The sequence below is a fragment of the Lynx canadensis genome, chromosome A2 (genome assembly GCF_007474595.2).
Source record: "Lynx canadensis isolate LIC74 chromosome A2, mLynCan4.pri.v2, whole genome shotgun sequence".
Classification (NCBI taxonomy): Eukaryota; Metazoa; Chordata; class Mammalia; order Carnivora; family Felidae; genus Lynx; species Lynx canadensis.
In genome coordinates this window covers 53,760,587-53,779,794 of record NC_044304.2, presented here as the reverse complement: position 1 = coordinate 53,779,794, position 19,208 = coordinate 53,760,587, and the positions used below count along the sequence as shown (strand labels likewise).

Here is a 19,208-nt window from a genome sequence, read left to right as displayed (position 1 = left end):
GGTTCTGCAGCTAGTCGATGCCCAGAAAGAGGAGTTTGGACATCTTGAGGGGAAAGGCGGCTGTGTTCATTCATTGTTCTCTTTCCAGGGCTCTGGGTGTGCCCTCTGGTATTCATTTCTCTGGTGGGAAGAATGTTAGTATCCCCCATGTCTCCTTGAGATGTGACCGGGTTCTAGAGGGTCAGTTAATCTAAGCAGGGATGAATTCAGCTCACGTTCTTTGAGTGTTTCTGCCTGCCTTGTCCTCTGTGGGCTGAGCGGAGGGAGCCTGCTCTTCATTCGCTCCCAAGGCGTGAAAACAATGCGCTGTGATAAGGATGGACTTACCAAGTGTTGTGGGAATTTGGAACGGCTAGTTTGCCTGGAGGAGTTGAGGTAGCTTGGACACCGGAGGGAACTTTTGCGGCCAGTTTTGGACTTGATGAGTAAGTGCTCACCAGGTGAGGAGGAGGGGAGAGCGTTCTAAGCTGAGGAAACCGCTGGTACAAAGGCATAGAGACATGCAGGAGTTGGGATGAGTTTGGGGTGCAGCAGAGAATCTAGGGTACAGGAAGGAAGTGGTGAGAGATGGGTGTCTAAAAGAATATTTGTCTAGATTGTGAAGGCTCTTTGTTCCAGAGTGAACTAGTTGATATAATTTGATTAAAGGAGTATTGCTATTTTTTTCTTTCTGATAAGTATTTTTATCCCTTGTCTTTATATTGAAGCTGATAGTAATTGAAAAGACTTACTTTGTTAAACCCATTTAAGAACATTTTTGGTTAAGTGCTTTTATGTCAAATGTTTTGCACTTACACAATGGTGAATGAACTGAGCTCCTATTCTAGGTGTTTCTGCAAGGGATTCTTCTGAGGTTTTACTTGCTCACCAGTAAAACTTTATACGTATAATGTACGCTGCTAATACTGCATTTTAAATGGCTGTTGGCAAGAAAAACCATGCTCCCCGGTCATGTAGAAATTGGAAGATTATATAAAAAAGCTGAAAAGTGTAGAATGCAAGTATTTTTAATTTATTAAGTGTGTTGTATATAGTAAACTTTCTTTGCATAGATTCCGTGGTTTCCAATTTTGTTATAAAGTCTTCAGCTCTGTAAACATAATTTACCCCAAATTGTTGTATTGTTGTGATTAATGCTTATGCTACAGTGATTATTATTGTCTTAACAGACTTCAGCTTGAAGTTCCTAAGTTTGTTGTCTATGGTTGTGATGATTATATGCCACTGAAGAACATTAAGATACTTTTGGCTTGTTTTCACCCTTATCACTTCAAGGGCTAAGCTGTTTAAAATGCAACAGAAACATTTGACCCAGTTGAACATTGGATACTTGGGAAAATAAACCTGTTACTGTTTCTGCTGGAAAAGCTTATCTTTTAGGTATGTGGTGTTTGTGATTAGAAATTGTAGTGCAGTTGCTTAGCCTTGTTAAAACTCTTGTCAGTTGAAGAGTGTAAGCCTTCAAAGTAGAAGGCTTCGGTGAAATACATTAGAGCATATTTTATCGGATTTGGTTTAGCAGAAAACAGGGAAACATTAAACTGGTCATTTGCGATGAGAAGTATCTAAAAGATGAAATGGAGAGTGGGTAATTAAACATCAAGTATGGTATTACAACTGCTCTGAAACTAGTTGTAGTTAGTTTAAAACATGCCATTTGTGAAATCCAAAGTAGGTGGTTTGCTTTGAAGTTTAAACAACTTGTTAGAAGTTAAATTTGGCTTTTCCATAAGCAGTAGTGACTTATTAAATGGAAAATACAATTAGTAACTTTAAATTACTATCTCAGGTAGTTTGTTAGTAAATATATGATACTACATTTTAATTTCAGATAAAACTTTGTTAGTAACCTACTTCCTAAAAATAGAAAAATGTTATATGAGGGAGGGCTTTTGTTTGCATGTTAGGAACATAATAGGCCATACATAATAATCCTGATCTTGGGAGGAGCTTGTTAACCAAACAGCATGCCTTAATGTTGACTTGCAGAAGAGAATTTTAAATATTGCTTTTGAAAGGCAGTGGACTGTGTGACAGTAGGGGGTTATGAAACCACAAAATGGAACTTGCAAGGGTTTTTCGTTTTTCAAATTGTACGGATCGTGGAAATCATTTCTTTAAAACTATGGTTGGAAAATTGCTCACCTTGACTAAATTAATTAGAAAACCAAGGAATACTGGGCTTATTTAGGATGAGGTTGTGTAGAATTTTAGGTTACCTTATCTTGTATGTATATATGAGTGTTTATGTATGTGTATCAATGGCGAAAAATTCCTATTTGCTAAACTGACTAGGTGCTAAATGTAACCCTAGATGTTTGTGTTACAATTTAGTTAGTATTTTTAGTATGAGGCTAAACTACCTTGCTTATCATCCTCACAATTGTAATGACTAGGTATTCTTGCCTTAAAAGTTGAGTAAAAGTTCCTTAATTACATATTAAAGTTTTCATTTTTTATTTTGCAGTGGTTGAATCATTTTGTTCCTCCATTTCTCCTATAATACTTGTGTAGCTCTCAATGATTTTAGAGTTTAACTTCACATCTGTTAGCCTTTCTTCTAAAATTGCTCCTAAAATCTCAGTTTAACCAAGGAAAATGTCAAGTGGGTGTTGTTTCTTTGTTATTGGTTTTGGCCCAGGCTATCTGAAGTCTCTTTGGCAAATCACTCACAAAGTGTTAATTGCTTCACATTCCAATCAGTGTACATAGTTTTTCTTGAGGAACAGTTGACACATAGTTTTATTTTTAGACCAGATTCTAAGGGATCTTATTTGGTGGGGATTAGCAATACTAAAGCTAGTTTCAAATTGTAAAATCGTTGTGATTTTTAGATTGTTTGCATTGGTTAAGGAATGGGAAGCAGCAGGCAAGGACATTGTTTTAGGGGAACTCAGTATGTTACTTGCTGGTGAGGACCTTGTGGACTGTACAGGTGTCCTCTTCCTCCTCTTTCTACCAGTTGGATCTCATTTATTGTCATAAAATAACAAGCATAAGAACATTTTTACTGTTGTAATCAAGGTGTTCTTTCCTATTTATTTTCTTTCATCCTGCTATGGAAAGCAAAAGTGATCTGATTCTTTGAAGTTGCCCGGTAGTAGGCATCACATTTGGACAAAGTGTTTACCTTTTTTCATCCATATACCTTTTTTTTTTCTTTTTTAAATATTTATTTATTTATTGGGAGAGTGCAAGTGGGGGAGGGGCAGAGAGAAGGGGACAGGATCTGAAGCGGGCTGAGAGGCTGACAGCAGTGAGCTTGATGTGGGGCTTGAACTCACAAGCCGTGATATTATGATCTCAGCCAAAGTCGGATGCCACCCAGGTGTCCCCAATCCATGTACATTTCTGATGGAAGAGTCAGCCTAGTTAATGTTTATGTCAGTGTCTTTAAAATGATGACTTTTCATTCTTTTTTTTTTATTGGTTGTTTTTTAAAGTAATCTCTATCCCTAATGTGGAGCTTGAATTTACAACCCCGAGATCAAGAGTCGCATGCTTTACTGACTGAGCCAGACAGATCTTAATCTAGGTATTTTTGAGGCATCCTTTTAGCCATGGGCAGCTTTTAGCATCTGCCCTTTACCTAGATTTGGGATGGATGAAATTCTGAATTTTCCCTGGAAGGATGTGACTTTTGTTTTCTGTAGCAAATCTCATTAAGAAGCTCAGAGTTTCTAGGAGAGGCATTTCTCTGGATCCAGAAGATCATTCAGAAAGGAGCTATCATTTGCATTAAAGAGAATTTGTTACAATAGAAAAGACTGGAAAGAGTTCAAAAGCCCAACAATAATGACTAAGTTAGGGGCACCTGGGTGGCTTAGTGGGTTAAGTGGCTGACTTTGGATCAGGTCTTGATCTCCAGGTTTGTGAGTTCTAGCCCTGCATCGAGCTTTGCACTGATAGTGTGGATTCTGCTTGGGATTCTGTCTCTCTCTCTTCTTTGTTATCTCTCTCCTCCCTTTCCCCCTTCAAAATAAATAAACTTTAAAAAGTGATTAAATAAACTGCGGTACAGCCATTTGATGGAGCACTATACTTGTCATTAAGTATGGATTATATGAAACATTGATGACATGGAAAATGCTGAGCACAAAATTACATATCTGGAATGATTACAGTTGTATATAAAAAAAAAACAAACAGTGGAATGTTATTCAGTAGTAAAAAGAAATGGTGTACTGATACATTCTCCAACATGTATAAACCTTGCAAACATGTTAAATGAAAGAAGCTAGTCATAAAAGTCCACATTTTGTATGATTCCTTTTATATGAAATGTCCAGAATAGGCCAATCCAGAGACAGAATGTAGGTTAGTGGTTGCCAGGGACTGGAGGGAGTGGGGAGTGGGCAAGGGGCAGTGATAGTTGTTTTTGTGGGTTTTTTTTGTTTTTGTTTTTGGTGGGAGTGATGAAATGTTCTAAAATTGATTGTGGAGATGGTGTGCAACTCTGAATATAATAGCCATTGAATTTTACATTTCAAGTACTTGACTTGTATGGAATGTGAATTATATCTCAAGCTGTTTTAAAAAAAATCTCAAAACCTACATATAGGAAGAAAATACATGTAGATGTCAACAATGGTTGTTAAAGAGTAGAAATAAGGATAATGTTTTTTATACTTTCTATATTCTCTGAATATGTTACTTTTATGATGGAAAAATACATTTAATAAAGTTAATTGTATTCATGGTGTGGGTCTTCATGTTTACTCCAAACATTCAGTCACTGTCAGATTCCATTCACAACTATATTTTTGAGCTTCTTTCAGCCATTTTCTGCTTTCTCCAGATTAATTCAGGCTTTTATTACTATTTGTTTTACATATTGTTAGAACCTCTAAAGTAAACTCCTTTTTCTTCTTAATATGCAGGGCTTTCTCCACATTACTGTCAGATTCACTTTCTTACTGTGCAGATTCTTAAAAATTAAAAATTTTAAAATTTATTTATTTTGATAGGGAGAGAGAGCGCAACAGAGGGAATGGAAGAGAGAGGGAAAGAGAATGCCAAGCAGGCTCCACAGGCGCTGTCAGCACATAGCCCGAAGCAGGGCTCGAACCCATGAACCATGAGATCATGACATGAGCCTAAGTTAAGAGTCAGATGCTCAATTGACTGAGCCACTCAGGCCATCCTCTTAAAAACTAAATTTTATTAATTTTCTTGAATAGATAATACTGTCTCATGCCACAAAAGTCAAAGGATACAGAAAGTTAGGCCAAGTAAATAAAGTTGTGCAGAGTAATTCTACCTCCCCCATTGTTCCCCAGCTACCCAGCTTTCTTTCATGGAGGGAAATAATGGGGTTTTTATGTATCCTATTTTGTGATGATAACAATATAGTGAAGATGTGCTGGTCTTCCATTGCCTATTAGACTAAGCAGTTCTTGTTTTTATGTCTTACTAATAGAGATTCCTCATACTTTTTTTTTTTTTTTTAAGCACTTACGTAGGTGCAGGCCATTGTGCTTCGTGCAGGATGAGTAAGGCAGATTCCTGCCTTCTGCGACCTTATCCTAATGAGAGAGTGACACAATTTCCTCACTTTTATCTGTTCCTCTTTTAAGAGCCATTTTGAACACCCATCTTCTAAATATTTCCTGATCTTTTTCTCTTTTTCTTTTTTTCTCTTTTTCTCACTCATTATGTTTCCTTCCTTGAGGCCCACCATAAAACCCTTTGCATTTATTTTTCTTATGGCCTTTATCATATAACCATTTGTGAGCTCACCATCCCATTAGATTATAATCTGAAATTAATGCTTCCTACTCAATATGCAATTTCTCTTTTATTAATATTTGTTAAAATTTTTTCCCTTTCAGAGGCTGAGGAACCAGGCCCAGGTGCTTCAGTGAAAGTGTTGTGTCTAAATTCCAACACTTAATTCTAGGGTTTTTGAGAGAGAAAAAAATGAGTGAGTGCATGAGCAGGAGAGAGAGAGAATCTTAGGCAGGCTCTACACCTAGCATAGAGCCTCCTGTGGGGCTCTGATCTCCCGACAGACAGAATCCAAAGCAGGCTCCAGGCTCTGAGCTGTCAGCACAGAGCCCGAAGCGGGGCTCGAACCCATGAACTGTGAGATCATGACCTGAGCTGAAGTCAGACACTTAACTGACTGAGCCACCTGGGCGCCCCTCTAGAAGATTGTATCTTAACTTTGACTACCCAGAGTTTAGCATAATGGCTGACACCTGATTGCAGCCATTTCGTTGACTGGAAGGTGCTAAATAGTGTTTATTGAATTGAATTTTTGTGTAGATGTCTTACAACTCTGGCTAGACTTAACTTCCTTAAAGGTGGAGCATATCTTACTCTTGGTTATGAATTCCCAGTTCTTAAAACTTTGTCTTGATTACATAACATTAATTGAATGAGTGGAGATTCAGAGGTTAATCACCTGTGGACTTAGTTCCTACTGCCTATCACAAGCACACAAATGCTTACTATTAAAAGGATATACTTACTAAACTTGTACTCAGAACTTTGTTACTTAGGATATATGTTGAAGAAGTTATTTTGCTTAGCTTCCCTTCTATGAGGCATTATTTGTAGACTGCTCTGGGTTCTCACTGCCAGCTCCTTGAGGATGTTTGCCTGCTTTAGCACCTCCTTGATTCATGGGCTCAAGCACTCTTGTCATGCTGGCTGTTTCCTTCTGCATTCATAGGCTTTATACACGGAACAGCATTTTAACCAGAGAGAATGTGAGGGGATACGTGATGTTCTACCTTCCTTCATGTTAGTCTAGACTGGAATTAGAGTGCAATTGTGAATTGTGAGAGTAGAAATCATGACCTTTATGACTAATATTTAGCTGACAATGTGAAACGGGCCCCTCAGGTTTTTTGGGGCCTGGGACAGGTAAACTATATATAACCTAAAATTTACCATTTTAACTGTATTTGAGTGTACTATTCAGTGGCATTATATTACATTCACAGCATTGTGCAACCATCACCACTATTTATTTCCGGAACATTTTCGTCATCCCAAAGAGAACCCTGTACCCATTAAACAATAACTCCCCATTCCTCCCTACGTCCAGCCTCTGGTAAATTCTGCTTTCTGTCTATGAATTTGCTCATTTCAAGTACCTCATGTAAGGGAAAATCATACAATGTTTGTGATTTTGCATCTGGTTTCTTTTAATGTGTTTCTAAAGTCTATCCATATTGTACCATGTATCAAAATTTCATTCCTTTTTATGGCTGAATAATGTTTCTGTGGGTGTGGTTGTATGTTAAATATTTTGTTTATACAGTCATCTGTTGATGGATTCTTGTTTCTACCTTTTGTCTGTTGTGAATAATGCTGTTATGAATATTTGTTTGTAGGTATCTGTTTGAGTCTTTGCTCTCAGTTCTTTTGAGTGTACTAGGAGTGGAATTGCTGGATCATATGATAATCTGGTTTTAACTTTTTGAGGAACTGCCACTGTTTTCATAGCAACGGCCCCATTTTACATTTATACCAGTAATACACAAGGGTTCCAATTTGACAAGGGTTCATATCCTTGTCAACACTTTTATTTTTCCTTTTTTGACAATAATTATCCTAACGGATGTGAAGTGGTGCTAAGCTTTTTTCTTACTGCTAATTAAATCTAATGAGCAAACAGGAAGCTTAGAAGTTGGCTATATTTGCATCTCTTGGACTTTTTTCACCCTTATAAATGTATTTGTATGTAATGCTCTTTAGAGAGACATCACACAATTAATGACTCATCTTTTTTGAAAAGAATAAACTTGGGGCGCCTGGGTGGCTCAGTCGGTTAAGCATCTGACTTCAGCTCAGGTCAGGATCTCGTGGTCCGTGAGTTCGAGCCCCGCCTTGGGCTCTGGGCTGATGGCTCAGAGCCTGGAGCCTGCTTCCAATTCTGTGTCTCCCTCTCTCTCTGCCCCTCCCCTGTTCGTGCTCTCTCTCTCTCTGTCTCAAAAATAAATAAAGGTTAAAAAAAATTAAAAAAAAACTTTTATCATCCTTTTATTTTTTTATTTTTTTATTTTCTTTCATCCTTTTAGTCTAAAGTGTATTCAGTCAGGGGCGCCTGGGTGGCTCAGTTGGTTAAGTGTCCGACTTTGGCTCAGGTCATGATCTCACAGTCTGTGGGTTCGAGCCCTGCGTCGGGCTCTGTGCTGACAGCTCAGAGCCTGGAGCCTGTTTCAGATTCTGTGTCTCCCTCTTTCTCTGACCCTCCCCTGTTCATGCTCTCTTTCTGTCTCAAAAATAAATAAATGTTAAAAAAAAATTTACAAAAAAAAAAATAAAGTGTATTCAGTCAACCAGTGAAAGATGATTTCAGTTAATCCTGAGTGATAAGATCTATAAAGTGAAAAAAGGAGGGTACTAAAATTAGTATAAAAAGATCTCATCTTTATAAAGAAAAATATTTACAAGTATATATGCATAGAAAAGATTGGATGCATATGTCCATAAATGTTGGCAAGAGCCATCTATAGGTTATTTTTTGTATTTTTCCATATTTTTAAGCCCGCTCCCCATGAACATGTATTTGGTAATTAGTCATTGTATCTTTTAAAAAAACTAATAGGTTGGAAAATATAAATTATCATGAAAAGCTTGTGTATGTATGTGCTTATGACGTCCGTATGAGATTATAAGCATGGAGAAAGTACCAAAGAATATTATTGGGTTGTTAACATAGGTTACTTGGTGGGGTTAGATGGGGGAAGAAGGGAAAGGTAAAGCAAAGAAAGGATATTTAAAAAAATATCAAAAAATATCATTTAGATGCTAAAGAAAAAATAAAGCAGGGTAAAAGTTTTAGAGGGTACCGAGGATGGGGAGGGGTTGCTATTTATAATGGGTATGTTTGTAAAATCATTAAGTATGAAGATTTAAAATAAAAGGGAAACAAAGTTGTGTAAAAAGTTAAAAAGACTGTACTACACGCTCATTTCCAGACTCTTCCTCTACTCTTATTTCCTTGATACAGTTTGGCTTTTGTTTTGCCTCTGCATTTATCTATTGAATGCTACTCCTTCTAGTTCCAATACTATGGTGAAGTTATCCTTAACTGTCTGCCTCTTCCTCCACTAAGCTAGAAGTGATCTTTCCACACTGCAAATTCATAGTTTTATATGTCACTGCCTCCCTCCCCGCCAAAGAAGGCTGCCACATTTTGTCGTAGGATTGCTTGTCATCCTGAAAGCTCTTAGCACAGTGCCTAGCACATAGTCAGTCTTGGGTAAATGATGGTTCTTTTCTTCTACTTTAAAAGCTTCTGGGGGCGCCTGGGTGGCTCAGTTGGTTCAGCGTCCGACTTAGGCTCAGGTCATGATCTCGCGGTCCATGAGTTCGAGCCCTGCGTCGGGCTCTGTGCTGACTGCTCAGAGCCTGGAGCCTGTTTCGGATTCTGTGTCTCCCTCTCTCTCTGACCCTCCCCCGTTCATGCTCTGTCTCTCTCTGTCTCAAAAATAAACAAACGTTAAAAAAAAAAATTTTTTTTAAAAGCTTCTGGAAGGCAAAGGGCAATGCCTTTCTGAACTTTATATTCTTCAAAGCAACTAGCAGTTGCAAGAAGGTTCTTAGAAATTGAATGAATAGTGCTCCTTATTCTTTTCTTCTCAGTTCTATGCCTGGGTGCAGTATATATGGAAATATCTGGATCCTTAGATTATATGCTAATATTTTTATGTGGTAGGTAGTGATTTAGTATTCATGAAAAAATTAGGATAAATATTGTAATTATGTCTTTTCTCCATTAATATTTTATTCAGATATTTGAGCACCTAATTTTATGCAGGGTGTGCCATATCGAATGATGGAGTGTAACAAGATGTAGAAAATACATATAGTTCTTCTCCTAAGGCATTCATACTTTGATATATAATTATATAGGTTATATTTTCATGTTTTTTTAATCCTATAGTGGAGTAGCTGGGTATAATTTAAAGCTTTAATGAATTAATGGTCTAGTTACAGGGAAGACTTGTGCACATATCCTTGTCTTAAAATTATTTTATTTTTATTTTTTTTTTAACATTTATTCATTTTTGAGAGTGAGAGACAGAGCATGAGTGGGGGAGGGGGAGAGAGAGAGAGAGAGAGAGAGAGAGAGAGAGAGAGAGAGAGAGAGAAACATAGAATCAGAAGCAGGCTCCAAGCTGTCAGCACAGGGCCGGACGTGGGGCTTGAACTCAAAGACTGCGAGATCATGACCTGAGCTGAAGTCAGATGCTTAACCCACTGAGCCACCCAGGTGCCCCAAGAAAATTATTTTTGAAAAATTGATTTAAAATACTTTCAGAGGGGTGCCTGAGTGGCTCAGTCGGTTAAGTGTCCGACTTTGGCTCAAGTCATGATCTCACGGTTTGTGAGTTCAAGCCCCATGTCAGGCTCTTGAGGACAGCTCAGAGCCTGAAGCCTGCTTTGGATTCTGTTTCCCTCTCTCTCTGACCTTCGCCTGCTCACACTCTGTCTCTTCCTCTCTCTCAGAAATAAATGGACATTAAAAACATTAAAAAGAATATTTTCTGAAAAGTATTTCAGGCACCTGGGTGGCTCAGCTTTCGACTTGGGCTCAGGTCATGATCTTACAGTTTGTGAAATTGAGCCCCGCATTAGGCTTGTGCTGACAGTGCAGAGCTTGCTTGGGATTCTCTCTCTCGCTCCCTCTCTGCCCCCCCCCCCCCCAAAGGAATAAACTAAAAATATATATTTCCTGAAGAAAAAAAGTTACTGTCGATTTTACAGGTGCCTTAGCTATAATTCTTACAAGTTCTTTTTTTTTTTTTTTTCTTTTTTGGTTCTTCCAAGTTCTTAAAGCAAGCAAGGTGTGTACCTTTGAGGGTAGAGCGAAAGACTAAGGAAATCTTTTCTATGTGAGAGCCATTGACTCTGGAAGGAATTATAGGAGAATCAGATGGTTACTTCCTGAAATTGTTCTGACAAGTTGTAAACCTGAAGGAATACCTCCTATGTCAAGGGTAAATTCCAGTGTCTGCCTGTGCTAATGTGCAGAATAGTGGATTTACTTATTTTATATATCATGTCTTTATTCTTGAGGAAGGCAGATGCTGTTTTTTAATTGCTGATTATGCAAGATTTGCCACTAAAATTCATGCCTTTTATGTGGAATAGAAATTAGTGATCCCTAGCTGGCTCGGTAGAGCACATGACTCTTGATATTGGGGTGGTGAATTCAAGCCCCACATTGGGCACAGAGTTTACAGTTAAAAAAAAAAGGAGAAGAAATTTGGTGGTACAAGGTAAAGTCATTTCCAGGCATTAACTCAGCAGAGTGAGGTATCTGGGTGGTTTTTGTTTCCCTTCCTTCCTCTTTGACTACGTGTCCATCTTTATTACCTGGCCATCCGAATGATCATAGGCCATATTTCATTTGTGTGAGGTATATTTTGGTACTTGTGTTAATGGTATACTTTGTAAATGGGTCTGTTCATTTTAAAAATTAAAAAAAATTTTTTTTTAATGTTTATTTTTGGAATAGAGAGACAGACAGAACATGCATGAGCAGAGGAGGAGCAGAGAGAGAGAGGAGACACAGAAACTGCAGCAGGCTCCAGGTTCTGAGCTGTCAGCACAGAGCCTGATGCGGAGCTCAAACTCCTGAACTGCAAGATCATGACCCGAGCTGAAGTGAGACACTTAACCCACTGAGCCACCCAGGCGCCCCAAGGGTCTGTTCATTTTAAAATTAGCAGTTGCTGCCTCAATAAAGAAACTGACAGGTTTGGAGATGAAAAGTAAAACTTTGGCTAAAAAAGAGTTCAAAGTGACTTTAAATGAAAAACTAATTTGTGTCAAAAATTAAAAATGAAATTGTTCTCAGAGGTCCTTTACTGTGGAGCTGATTGCTTTAACATATTGTTTTGAACTAGCTAATTTTTAATTTCTATTTTTAAACTGATTACCTTTTAAAAATTACAATCTTTTATAAACTTGGGCAGCTCCTGTTGCTAACTTCTAGAAGGGTAGAGTGTCACATTTCCTCATGTGCCTTTATGCTGCCCAGTCATCTGATGAAGTTGCCAATTTGTGGTCAGAAATTGAGAAAGAGGAGTGAGGAAACTCAGAATATTGACACACACACCACCTTGCAGTGCATCAGAGTGCCCTTTTGGACTGGTTGGAAAACTGTAACCTAAGACTTTTCCAAACTAGACATATTATTTCCTAACTTGGATGAGATGACATTTGATTTCTTAAGTATTTGAGCATGTCTGTCAGAAACATTTTATGTGTGAGAATGATTTTTTCCAGGATTATGTGACCAATTGAATTAAAAAAAGAAAAGAAAAGAAACAAAACACTTACTAAAGGAAGTTTGGGAAAATTTTGAAAAATTGATCACCAAATGTCTCAGGTGGATCGAAGCTGGACAGAAGGAAGGAATGAGCTTAAAGGAGAAGTGAATAGTGAAGTTGCATTATAAGCACATTAAAATATGAGTATTCAATTATGTTTTCGCTCTGCCGCCAAAAAAGATTTTTAATAGTGCAGGCAGTTTCAGCCACCGTTACTCATAGTATATGTTCTTGTGAGATTTTGATTGTATTTGAAAAAAGTGAATCTATTCTTTTGTTATTCTCAATTCTCACAAGCCTTATAGTTTGACTATGGCACAGTTAAGTGGGATTCTTTTGTTTAAAGATCTTTTGTTTTTTAAATGGTCCCTATAGATAATAGCTTACCTTTGCTGACTGACTACTACCTGCCGTGTTCTTTTAAAAGTTGGCCTTAATTCATTTAATCTTCCTAACAACCTGATGATGTAGTAAATTATGATATTTATTTTAAAGAGGAAGGTGCAGAGAGATGGAGTAAATACCCTAAATACAGGCCATCTACTTAGGCAAAGATTAGAGGGATTTTCTAGGGTAATTTTGACTCCATCCTACACCCTATCTTCACCCTAGAATTTAACCTCTAGGTATGCTGCACACTTAGTGTTTGTGTTAGAATTCTGGGAATGCCATCCACTTTATACTTTTCTTTATGATCCATAGTAGTTTTATTTCCTTCTATTATTAACCCCTCCTAATCTTTCTATTACTTTTTTACTTTTAAGTTTATTTCTTTATTTTGAGAGACAGAGTAGGGAGGGGCAGAGTGAAAGAGAGAGGGAGAATCCCAAGCAGGCTCTGCACTGTCTGCGCAGAGCCCAATACGGGGCTTGAACTCACAAACTGAGATCATGACCTGAGCTAAGATCAAGAGTTGGATGCTTAACCGACTGAGCCACCCAGGTGCCTCTCCCCCCCCCCCCCCGGTATTACTTTTTAAACTAAATTATGAAATTATTTAAGGGCAGGGATCCAAGACTTAAACTAATTTGCCTGTCCAAGTACTCATTTTTCATAGAACCCTCAGGTATATCCTCTTTGAAGAGTTTTCTTTCCTAAACTTTTGTTGACCTAAATAGAAATACTTATTGCCTGTATTCTTTTTTCCTGTAAGGTGGTAATGAATCATTTCGCTATTACTTTATATGTGAAAACTTTTCTTCAATATTTGATTTAGGGATTTAGTTTAAGATTCTTCTTTCTAAAATATGTTTTATTTCACCACTAATCAGTGTTTCTTTTTTTTTTTTTTATTTTTTTTTTAACATTTATTTATTTTTGAGACAGAGAGAGACAGAGCATGAATGGGGGAGGGTCAGAGAGAGGGAGACACAGAATCCGAAACAGGCTCCAGGCTCTGAGCAGTCAGCACAGAGCCCGATGCAGGGCTCGAACTCTTGGACCGCGAGATCATGACCTGAGCCGAAGTCGGCTGCCCAACCGACTGAGCCACCCAGGTGCCCCACTAATCAGTGTTTCATAAACTTCCAGGAAATATCCTTATCACTTATGTGTAAAGTGGACCCAGTTTATGCAAGTGCTTTGGGTGAGGATTGTGAGCCTACACTGAAGCCTTTAAAGCTTGGGGTGATTAGGGGTACTCACCTAATGTTTTATCTTAAACATTTATCATTTAATGGAGGGACTTCTGTCTTTGGAAAGTTTTCTGTGGTAATTTTGCCAATTTTTTTTTAAGTTTATTTATTTTGAGAGTGAGACAGCGTGAGTGGAGAAGGGGCAGAGAGAGAGGAAGAGAGGGAGAATCCCAACCAGGCTCTGCCAGCACAGAGCATGTTGTGGGGCTTGAACTCATGAAATAGTGAGATCATGACCAGAGCCCAAACTGGGAGTTGGATGCTTAACCGACTGAGCCACCCAGGCTCCTCAGATTTTGCCAATTCTTATGCTTGGAATTTTATATGATAGATGATATTGAAAAATGAGCATAGTAGAAGGATATCTAAAATGATTGTGTAGGCTTTTGTTACTTTAAAGCTTCATTATACAATTAAGTAATTAAAATTCAGTAGAGAAACATCTTTGGAATTGTATTGTGATCAGAATGGCTGTTAGTCATTAATAATTATGAACTACTTAATTTCATTGTTACCATTTGTCCTACTTTATATTCACAGTTTATTTTCTAATTTTCTGATTTATCAGAAAGATACTTAAATATTAAAATACTTAATTAGTTTACTGGTTAAAATGAAAACTGACATACACTTAAAACTGTGTACCGGGGCACATGGGTGGCTCAGTTAAATGTCTGACTTAAGCTCAGGTCATGATCTCAGGGTCCATGAGTTTGAGCCCTACGTCGGGCTCTGTGGTGACAGCCTAGAGCCTGGAGCCTGCTTCAGATTCTGTGTCGCTCTCTCTGCCCCTCCCCCACCCTCTCTCTCTCTCAAAAATGAATAAACGTTAAAAAAAAAAAACAACTCTGTACCATATAATGCTACTACAGCTTTTATCTGTATTTTACTTAAAGAGCAGTGAGTTAGGATATTACCTATTTTCCTTAAGTATCAAGTCACTATAAGTTGTACATGGTATTTGGCATATTTTCTCTTTGATATTAATTTTTTTAAGTTTATTTTTGACAGTGTGAGCATGTGCACGAGCATGGGAGGGGCAGAGAGAGAATCAATCCTAAGTAGGCTCCGCGCTCCGCAACACGGGGCTCAGTCCCATGAACCGTGAGATCATGACCTGAGCCAAAATCGAGAGTTGGGCGCTTAAGCGACTGAGCCACCCAGATACCCCTCTTATCTTTGATATTAAATCTAATTTCTCCTATCTTGGCAAAATAAAAATAAACTTTTTGAGGAAATGATAAGTCCAAGCAGAGAGGCATTTTCCAAAAAGTTACATTGGTTAATTGTAGGTAATTTAGCGGTGTGTTGATATCATGCATAAGTCCAAGTTATAGACTGATGGGTAAAGCATTCAGAATTGCCCCATGCAGGTTCTGCAGAGGATCTCTGGGAATATGTAGACACTTTGCAAAGAGCAAATGAATAAGATCGTGTATAGCTAATGTTATTCTAAGTAATGTGAAAGATAAACAAGGTCTTTCACAGTTGATCTGTACTTTGGAACCTAGTGCTTAATTTTGAGCACAGTAACTTAGTGGTTAAGAGCTTTAGGCTTTGAACTCAGAAAAACCTAGGCTGGAGGTTTAGGGACTATTAGAATAGTTTCTGATTATTGTAATCAATAGAACCACCATTGCTTGTATACCAAGTGGTAATAGGTAACATTTCTGTCTCAGGCTAACACTATGTGCTTCCCATATATTATTTAACCTTTACATGTTATAAAACATGCCAAGTAGAGGAGAAAGAAATATAAGTAAATCTTAACTTTAGATGTCAGTAAGTAAAAGGCTATTTAAAAATACAGGCACCTTAGAGGCACCTGAGTGGCTCAGTTGGCTAAGTGTCTGACTTCAGCTCAGGTCATGAACTCACGACTCTGAGTTTGAGCCCCTTTGTTGAGCTCTGAGCTGCTTCTGATTCTGTGTCTCCCTGTGTCTGCCCCTCCCCCACTCACGCTCTGAGTCTCTCTCAAAAATCATTGAAAAAAAATTTTAAAAAATATAGGCACCTTAAAAAAATATAGGCACACTAGTGTAATCAGGTCACTAATGCCAGATGCAGACTTTTATTTTTTTATTTTTATTTTTTTTTAAATGTTTATTTTTGAGAGAGAGAGAGAGAGAGAGAGAGAGAGACAGAACATGAGTGGGGGAGGTCAGAGAGAGGGAGACACAGAATCTGAAGCAGGCTCCAGACTCTGAGCTGTCAGTACAGAGCCCAGTGCGGGGCTCAAACTCATGAACCGCGAGATCGTGACCTGAGCCAAAGTCGGACCCTTGACCGACTGAGCCACCCAGGCACCCCCAGATGCAGACTTTCAAAGCTCTTGCACCAGTTCTTCTTACTCACTCTTTTAAAAACAGGGAGAAACTCAAGGCAGCTAGATAAAATTACAACAGAATTTTAGCTCTAGAGTTGTGCCCAGATTATTTTGATGTATAGGAATTCTTTCATATTGACTAATATTCATAATTAGTGAGTCATGGTTTATAGTTCAGTCTTCTATTTACATGGAGATTTATAAAAAATATTTTTTTAATGTTTATTTATTTTTAAGAGAGACAGACTGCGAGTGGGGGAGGGGCAGAGAGCACGGGAGACAACAGAATCCAAGGCAGGCTCCGGGCTCCAGAGCTTGCGTCACAGGGCTCGAACTCACGAACCGTGAGATCATGACCTGAGCCGAAGTAAGAAGCCTAACCGACTGAGCCACCGAGGCACCCCACGTTGAGATTTTATCCAACCTGCATTTATTACTAACTCTGGAGAGAACGTTTTTGGAATGAAGGTAAAAAAGAATGACTTAAAAGGAATTTATCGAGTCTTCACTGTATTTGTCTTAAATCCTTATCCATTTGTTGCAGATTGTAAGAGTTAGCTTTCTGGATAACAGGTTATATATTTTTGATACATGTTATATTCTATAATATTTAAAGGATAGAAAGAAAGGCCAAGTTAGAAAAAGCAGTAGAAATAAAACTGGTCTAAGGTAATGAATTTAAATGAAACTGTTAATTATTTAGAAGTGAAGTAAAAATCTTTTAAATATGAAGAATAAATTGCTTGCGATATATAAGACATGGTATGTATTTTTCTGTCCTCCACATACAGGTATGATGCATTACTTATAAACAATATTTATTTCAAAGTAGTATAATAGCAATAGCATTAAATATTTTTTTTAAATTATTTTTTTAAATGTTTATTTTTGAGAGAGAAAGAGAGCGTGAGCAGGGGTGGGACAGAGAGAGAGGGAGACACAGAATCTGAAGCAAGCTCCAGGCCCTGAGCTGTCAGCACAGAGCCCAATGCGGGGCTCGAACTCATGAACCATGAGATCATGACCTGAGCCAAAGTTGAACGCTCAACTGACTGAGCCACCCACGCGCCCCTTATATTTTTTATTTTTTGAATCAGTTATAATAGAGCTGTAATTTACAGTCTGAGAATTTTAATTTTTTGTTTGTTTTGCTTATTTTAAATTGAGACTAAGTCTTTTGAATTTCACATTTTCTTCATCTAAGGAAGAGATAGGAATATTACCTGCTTTAGCCTGATTCTAACAAGGCTGTGAGGTAATGAGGAGGAGAGCTGAATAAATTGTGAAGCTTGTAAAATTATAAGTTCTCTTGATTGAAATATACTTTCTGAAATCAGTTTCAGCTGTACAGAATGCATTGCTGCATTCTCAGAAACTTAAGTTTTAGGGGTGCCTGGGAGACTCAGTCTGTTAAGTGTCTGACTCTTGATCTCAGCTCAGATCATGATCTCAGGGTCGTGACTTCAAGCTCTGTATTGGGCTCTGTGCTGGGTGTGAGGCCTACTTAAAAAAGAAAAAAAGAAACTAGGTTTTAGATAGATTTTTAAGAAGTTCTTAAAGCCGTATTTAACGCCAGCGTGCTGGCTACCTTAGGTATTTTTGCCTTACCACTTTAATATTTTCAAGTGAAATATAAGATAGTATTTGAAGAAAAACTCAAATGAGGTTTTTCTGAGTGTCTAATTATAACTTCTGATTTGTTGAGACATTTTTGAAGAAAATTTAAAACGTGATTGAAGTATTTACATTTTTGGGGTGTGTGTGTGTGTTTTCCTCCTCAGAGAGGCAATAAATAGTTAAGATTTATTTGGCACATTGGCTTGGCTGATGTAGGGAGAGGGTGAAACAAAGTCAGCCTTGAGTCCAAGTTCGCCCACTGCTTCTTGACTCTTTTAGACATTAGGTATTAGGACTTTTTGATTCTTGTATGCCGAACTCCTGAAAAGCTACCTGGTTTGATCAGGATTGTTATAATTGGTCTTTCTTTCTTTCTTTCTTTCTTCCTTTCTTCCTTTCTTCCTTTCTTCCTTTCTTCCTTTCTTCCTTTCTTCCTTTCTTTCTTTCTTCCTTTCTTCCTTTCTTTCTTTTTTTCTTTTTAATTTTTTTAATGTTCATTTATTTTTGAGAGAGAGAGACCCAGCGCGAGCGGGGGAGAAGCAGAGAGAAAGAGAGGGACACAGAATCTGAACCAGGTTCCAGGCTCTGAGCTGTCAAGCACAAAGCCTGATGCAGGACTCAAACTCTTGAACCACGAGATCCTAACCTGAGTTAAAGTTGGACGCTTAACCAACTGAGCCACCCAGGTACCCCTAATTTGTTTTTCTTACCAGGGTTCAAAGGAATCAAACCCTATCTTTCAGGAAATGAACTGTGATAAAATGAGAAGTGTTCAGTGACTGTCCTAGTCTATCTCTAGAATTTGGTCGAGTAGCATTTCCAGACAAACATTTATGCCTCAAATTAGGCTTTAAGGTGGGAGATGGACCTTGAAGCAGAGGACTTAGATCCCTTAAAATTATACACTAAGTACTGGTAGTTACATTTTAATAATTGTAGACTTTCCAGATTTGACTTGTCCTCAAGCTACTTGTACTTTAAACGTGGTCTTTGAATCATCTGCTAAACTCAAAAACCAAAAACAACAAAACCCTCCTAGGGCTTTAAAAAAAGTTGATTTTGTTTTCTAACTTGTATTTTATTGGGGTGTCTGGGTGGCTCAGTTGGCTAAGTGTCTGACTCTTGATTTCAGCTCAGGGCATGATCTCATGGTTGTGAGATCTAGTCCCGGCCTGAGTTGAGCTCTGTGGAACTCTGTACTGGGCGTGGAGCCTGTTTAAGATTCTCTCTCCCTCTTTTTCAGCCCCTCCCCTACATGTGCCTGCTCTCTCTCACAAACTTATGTTTTGTTAATTTGGCGTGATTTATTCATTTTTAGAAATGCCTCTGAATGCA

General features: G+C 38.0%; 1 protein-coding gene across 1 annotated transcript in view; it reads left to right on the top strand.

Annotated features, from left to right (window-relative positions):
- The window catches only part of RAF1 (Raf-1 proto-oncogene, serine/threonine kinase), an 84,461-nt gene that overhangs the window by 1,042 nt on the left and 64,211 nt on the right, over window positions 1-19,208 (top strand). The gene's annotated exons all lie outside the window — the stretch shown is intronic.